General features: G+C 35.2%; 1 long non-coding RNA gene across 1 annotated transcript; it reads right to left on the minus strand.

Moving 5' to 3' along the window:
• Positions 1-1,777: 1,777 nt before the first annotated feature.
• LOC125036230 lies at positions 1,778-2,421 on the minus strand. The gene is made up of 2 exons (XR_007115878.1): positions 2,359-2,421; positions 1,778-2,039 (listed from the first exon to the last, which is right to left on the minus strand). It is a non-coding gene; the product is annotated as an uncharacterized LOC125036230 (long non-coding RNA).
• Positions 2,422-7,500: the final 5,079 nt, after the last annotated feature.

Here is a 7,500-nt window from a genome sequence, read left to right on the forward strand (position 1 = left end):
AGAAAGAGAAGGAGGATAAGAAAGAGAAGGAGGATAAGAAAGAGAAGGAGGATAAGAAAGAGAAGGAGGATAAGAAAGAGAAGGAGGATAAGAAAGAGAAGGAGGATAAGAAAGAGAAGGAGGATAAGAAAGAGACGGAGGATAAGAAAGAGAAGGAGGATAAGAAAGAGAAGGAGGATAAGAAAGAGAAGAGGATAAGAAAGAGAAGAAGATAAAAAAGAAAAAGAAGAAGGAGGAATGTTACGCAAGATAGAAAGAAAACAAACGTAAGTTCATCCGTAATACAAATGGTATTACGGATCATTTTACGGATCGTATCATCATTTCATTTAATTTTTATAATGATTTGAGAAACTATTCACATGAATTTGACCTGTTGCGATCATGAACTCTTAATAAAACAGCGACGATTATTATATCTCTTTGTGCTCGGCACAATAATATTTATATTTGACTCTTGTTCGCGTAACGTATATATATGTGTAAATATGACATGTCAGGCGTGAATGACAATAGAAGGTATAAGAAAATTTGTCTTCGTGTGGTATAGTAATAATTGAAAAATTTAGCGAATAAAAATAAAAGTGAAGTGTTAATTCTTATGAATTAAAACGACATCTTGGACCGAGGAATTCGTTGTATTTACAATGCTGGGTATATTTTACTGCGATTTCTATATGTTGGGTATATTGTCTATCGTGTGAGATTAAACGGAGAAGACAAACATTTTATCGCAGACACACACTCTGAAACCGATCCAGTTTATTCCTTTTTGTTTACAACCTGGAGATGAGACCGACTCAGAATTCCTAATAAAAATATATATATAGATTTGTTACGTCATATAAATCTTTAATGAAACAATCGCAACAGTAATATATAAAAGGGAGATCGCTACCACCACTCATGATAGAGAGACAACCAATCTATCGACCAGCTTTATCATAAACCTCTCGAAGTCAGATTTACACTCATCCCAGCCTTCTCCAGCTGTTACCGTCCCGATACAGGAACAATTGAACAAATCACCTGGCTGGAACAAATGACTGAAATATTCTTTGAATTCAGTACACCCTATATGGTATACCGTTTTAATTTCTGTAAATTAGGGAATTTTCGACTACCTACTTACTGGAATTTGCTGGACAGGAGTATGAGAAAAATGTCCTTGTCGTGAGGAGAAACTCGAGATCGAGTTTAATCCTATACCTTATAAAACAAAACTTAAACTATATTTGTAGTAGTACTTTTCTGACTTGTATTATATTTCGGTTTATGCATTTGTTTCTAAGATTATCGTAGAAAGCTGACTTTGTTCTCATCCTGTTAAAGCTGTTTGATAAAATCACATATATGAAAATAAAAACTGTGAACTTCAAGAAGCTGTTGATTTTCTTTCTTTCTCCGCGTTAGAAATGAATAACAGACCATAGATTGTACATCTATAGAAGAAATGTATATTCAAATATACATATATATTTTTTTTTCTTTTTTCATTTCCAAAAACTAAATAATATATCTCTAAAAGCTCATTTTTTCGACAGACTGTGATATCATTTTTTTTTATTACCAGCGTATTCCGTTCTCCTTCATTTCCTTAATTGCGTAAATTTCTAGTACAAACATAAGGTGTGATTCTTAACCTTTATAATAAACCAAATGAAGCTTTTTAAGACAAAATAACTTTGGTACACGTGTACACATATACATATTCATATATCTGTGTATCGATATATGTGTGTATGTGCACGTATATAGGACAAATCAAAACCAATCCCTAGGTTCTTCCTTTATATATTTCTTGTTCACGGAGCCGCCAGAAGCTCCGCGCCAGACAACTACCAACCGCGGTGCCCTTCGTCGTCGTACCCGCCGTCGTACCCATGGTCCCGGTCGCCGTCGTACCCGTCGTGCCCGTCGTCCCTGTCACCGCCGTACCCGCCGTCGTCGTCGTGCCCGCCGTACGAATTCCACGCGGCGGCGAAGCACACCTGCATCACCGCCGTCAGAGCGAGCACGAGCAGAGCGCGGAAACTCACCTGCGGTAGAGGGTAGGAAGAGGAGGATGGTGATAATGATGAGAATGAAGGAGGAGAAGAATGGGGAAAATGTTTTTCTTAATTACAGTGGGAAGAATAAGAACACTAGCAAAAGAAACAAAAAAAAAAAAAAAAAAGGAAAACAAAAAAAATAAAAGGGAAATGATGTTTAGAAGCATAACACGACTGAAATGCAGAGACCAACAGATTATTGCCATGAAATAATCACTTGTTCACATCGTTTAGTTCACACACATCAAACATTATATTGTTTATTTCACATAACCTTAACTTTCTGTATCACAGGCCTTTAACTTACCATTTTGCAAGACTTTGCCTAGGAGTTATGAAAATGGCTGGGAAGTGGAAAGTGTGATGTTCGCTTCATCCCAGGAGCTTTATATATGTGTGTTTGTGTTCGTGTGTAACTACGTTGTCAGGATCCCGGAATTACCCAGAATTTTACCCTGGTGATTCGGTTCGTTGCGCAACACCGATTTCTTTTTCTCTTTTTCTCTCTTTTTAACCCTCCTAAGTGTGGAAGGTGTCTGGTTGGGTAATTCCTATTCTCTGGTTCTAGGTTGGGTGACACTAAGGTATCAAAAATCTGCTTTTTGTGTGTGAAGCGGCAGTCATAAATTGAATTGTTCATATGGGCTTCGGTGCAGAGGAAAAAATGTTCGACTGATTTTGTTTATGAGCAAAGGAGGTATAAGCACACATTCACGCATATATCCATATACATACATACATACAATTAAATAAATAGATAGATACAAATATATATATGTGTGTGTGTGTGATTGTGTGTGATTGTGTGTGTGTGTGTGTGTGTGTGTGTGTGTGTGTGTGTGTGTGTGTGTGTGTGTGTGTGTGTGTGTGTGCGCGCGCGTGTGTGTGTGTGTATTTATATCACTAATTTGAGCTTCAGGGGATGGTATGTATTATACATGCCATGCCCAATGTTTTGTTTATTAACTGAAATTACACTTATGTGGTTCCACAAGTATTTATTCACCATACCATTGAATCAATTATTAGTCCAACCTATCTCACCAGTTAACCCATTTCTTTGATTTTTACAAGCATGTATTTTTTCATTTCTTTTAGTATTGGTTATAACATTTTAATAATTACACTGCCAATAATAATAATGACAATAACATCATCGATATTAATAGCATTATGAAAACATCACGAAAACTCATGGGAAGGGGAAATCACAAGAGTCTTCTAATTGACTTCTTGGTGACTTTTTTGGACTTCTTGGTGACTTTTGGACTTATGGAGCTATTTATGTGCTGATACATTTCACGAAATAATATTACAGTGAGCATAATATTTTCGCCCCTCCTGAACGTTTTCTGTGCTATGGTCAGTGCTGTTGACACCTCCCTCCTAGTATGGGTAATACTGTGTTCCCCTTATAATAATTCATACATTTGATATCCATTATTCAATTATATTATCTTGTTTATTTGTTTTCTTGAGGCTACTCGTAAAAATCTGAAGAATAATGCCTTCCCTACCTAAACAATGGTAAACGAAGATGGTGACTTTTTTTGAATATTAGTTAGATAGCCGAGGATTACTGACCCTCGTTGCTTTACATCCATAATAACTACCGCAGTTTCGGCGAGGTGGCTAACCTTTCCTTTTCATTTCTGATATATTAAAACTAGCCATCGCTATGCCGACAGATATCTATAAATAAATCTGATCCGGGATTGTACTACTACGGAACAGAAAAAGAACGAGTATACCTTTAATAATAATCCTATGTGTATAAGCGATTTAGTTCCTGTGTTACTGGTTTTTTTTTTTTTTTTTTTTTTACAATGTTACTATAAACAAATACCATTAATATACATTTTTAATCCTTCGTGGGTTTTACAAAGATGATCTGCGCTACGCCGTTAATCAACTGCTGTCGAATCAAACAGTTCTTAGCTCTTATTCATCGTAGAAAGGAAAATTTGGAGTTATATGTACAATAAAATGATGCCACTTGATGTTGAAAGAAAGAAAAAATAGTGACAAACGCGAAACGCACGTGTATCAGAGACATTTTGTGTGTTATAAATATTAATTTGTTTATTATGAAGGATAAGAATCACGCCTTATGTTTAGATCAGAAATTTACGCCAAATAAGGAAATGAAAGGGATCAGTAGAAATACGCTGATAAAGATGATATGAAAGTCTTTCGAGTAAATAAACTTTTAAAGGTATATTTTTTCTTTCGTTTTTGAAGAAAAAAAAAAGAAAAAAAAATCTACATATATATATGTATATATATATATATATGTATGTGTGTGTACATATATACACACATATATACACATACTTATATATATATATATATATATATATATATATATATATATATATATATTTATATATATCTTCTATAAATGTACAATTTATTGCCTAACACAGAAGCACGAAGACAATCAACAGCTTCTTGTAGTTAACTGTATCTATGTGATTTTACTAAACATCTTTTATCGTAGAAAGCTGAGGACTGTATTCTATATTAATTTTAGAAATATGCATAAACCGAAACATAATACAAAAAACAATATTTGGACAAGTCAGAAAAGTACTACTACAAATATAGTTTGAATTTTGTTTTATAAGGTATAGGATTAAACTTCTTCCCGTTAACGTATTTATTTGTTCATCTATAACGGGGAAAACGCACAAAAAGATTAACTCCTCGGGTTTCTCCTCAAGACAAGGACATTTTTTTTCTCATACTCCTGTCCAGTAAAGTCCAGTAAGAAGGTAGTTCCATAGTGTCGAAAATTCCCTAAAATTTACATATACGGTGTACTGAATTCAATTTTTTTTTCAGTCATTTGTTCCAGAGAGATGATTTGTTCAATTGTTCCTGTATTGTAACTGCTGGAGAAGGCTGGGATGAGTGTTAATCTGACTTCAAGAGGCTTATGAAAAGGCTGGTCGATAGATTGGCTGGTCTCGATTATGAGTGGTGGCAGCGATCTCCCTTTTATATATTAATGTTGTTATATGCTTTTTTTTTTTTGTTGGACGTAACAGTTTATAAGATGACGTTATCATTATCATTTTTAAAGGAATTCTGAGTTGGTTTCATATTCAGGTTAAAATTAAAATAACGGGATCGGTTTCGCAGTATGCGTCTGCTATAAAGTGTTTGTCTACTCCGTTTTCATCTAAGAGCTGGCAGGTAGATAGATTGGTTGGTCTATTATGAGTGGTGTTAGCGATCTCCCTTTTATATATCACTATTGTGATTGTAGGACGTAACAAATGTATGAGATGACGATATGTTTATTTTAAGGAATGAGTTGGTCTCATCTCCAGGTTGTAAAAAAATAAAATAAAAAGAATAATAAACTGGATCGGTTTCAGAGTTTTTGTCTGTTATAAACTGTCGTTTTTATCCATTTGACTTTCTTCCTTTTTTCTTTTTTTTCCCCCTTTTCTTCTTCTTCTTCTACTTCTTCTTGGTTCTTCTTCCTCTAATTTTTTTCTCCTTCTTCTTCTTCTCCTTATCTTTTTCCTTCTTCTCTTTCTCCTTGCTCTTCTCTTCCTTCTTTCTCCTTCTCCTTGTGTAAACTGTGTAATGAAGAATATAAGCGAACACTTGTACATTATATCTCAGAGTGCCATGTGATACAGCCTTTCAGGCCACCTAGCATGAGGTACCGAGAACTATGTAACTACTTCATTTCATCTGATGTCTTAGAAGATATACTTATGTTGTATCCTAAATTTGGAATGTAGTATCACATAACCGAATATAAAATGTATTAATGCTTTCCCACGCCCAAGCTATATGCCGACGTGGCAGATGAGTGGATAAAGGACTGTGCAATTGTTCCTTTCCTTAAACTGATAAAAGTACTCATAGCAATGTTATAGGCTAAAATTCAAATGTAACACCACTATGTAATGTTATGACCATGCATTAAATGTACCACAGCTTGCCCACGCCTGTGCAGTTAGCCAGGGTGGTAAATAAAGGGCTAAACTAAACTATCCACAATTCCACCATCTCATGTTGGCATAAGCAAGCCCGACCACGTAGACAAATTGGCGAAGGAAGCCTGCAGCAAAGATACTGTGAACATAGATCTTGGGATGCCTGTTGCTAGGGTTGCACATATATTGAAAAGTTCTCATAAGGAAGAACTAGTAGATCTGACAAACGCTCAAAGGCCTTAAAGCTGTACCATAAGACACTACGATCAATACAGAGATAGGAAGCCCTCCTATGGGTGGCACCTAAGTCGAACCAGACAATGTGACGCGGTTATTGCCAGAATACGTTTAGGTTACAGAATGTATTGGCAACTGCACGGTGCAAGAAGTGCAGATGAATCTAAATGTAGACTGTGTAACGAAGAAAACAAGCGAACACTTGAGCATTATATCTCGGAATGTCATGTGATACAGCCTTTCAGACAACCTAACATGAGGTATAAAGAACTATGTGAATATTTCATTTCATCTGATCCATTGGAAGATATAATCGTATTATATCCTAAATTTACTATGTAAAACTTCCGTAAACAAAAACACAGTGTTATGTAAACACAGTGGCAAAATCATATCAACGTATTATTTTTGTATGATGTATGACATGTTTCTATATTACCATGTACAATTACAGTAGTCACAGACTAATGTACTGTGTCAAATGCATGCAAAACTGTAATCATTATTGCCCACGCCTGAGCAGATAGCCAGGGTGGTAAATACACTTACTTAACTTAACTTAACTGGATACAATCAACAAAGACAAATAGGGTCAAAATTTATATTCCTCCTTACCTTGAGCACCACTTTAAATCACGTATTCATGACTGGTATAACGATTACATAGTAACGAGTGTTGAAAAATTTTCCGTGGAGAATTTGGTCACTGATTACTACAACAGCTTGGTCTGTCCAAAGAAAAGAAAAAAAAAAGAGCAACAACTCACAACACTCCAAACAACCTAAGCGAGTCGGTGACCCTACGCTAATAAGGGAACAAAAGCGAGTTCAGGAGCTTTTTGATATCTACAAGCAGGACAATGCCCGTGACAACCTTATTCAAACATTATGACAAAACTCTTCGGGAATTAAAAACTCATTTCAGAAATGAACACTTCATTTCATCTGATGCATTGGAAGATATACTCGTACTATATCCTAAATTTACTATGTAAAACTGCCGTAAATGAAGAACAGTGTTATGTAAACACAGTGGCCAATGTATATCAACGTAATATTTTTGTATGATGTATGATTTATATTTTTATTTTACTTTGTACAATTACACAGCATACTGTACTATGTCAAATGCATGTAAAACTGTAATCATGAATGTCCTACGCCTGAGCAGATAGCCAGGGTAGTAAATAAACTTACTTAACTTAGTATCCGCAATTCCTTTCTTGTATCTTTGGCGTGATATAAAATCAATTTGT

Source organism: Penaeus chinensis, chromosome 20 (assembly GCF_019202785.1).
Source record: "Penaeus chinensis breed Huanghai No. 1 chromosome 20, ASM1920278v2, whole genome shotgun sequence".
In the NCBI taxonomy this organism is placed as follows: domain Eukaryota; kingdom Metazoa; phylum Arthropoda; class Malacostraca; order Decapoda; family Penaeidae; genus Penaeus; species Penaeus chinensis.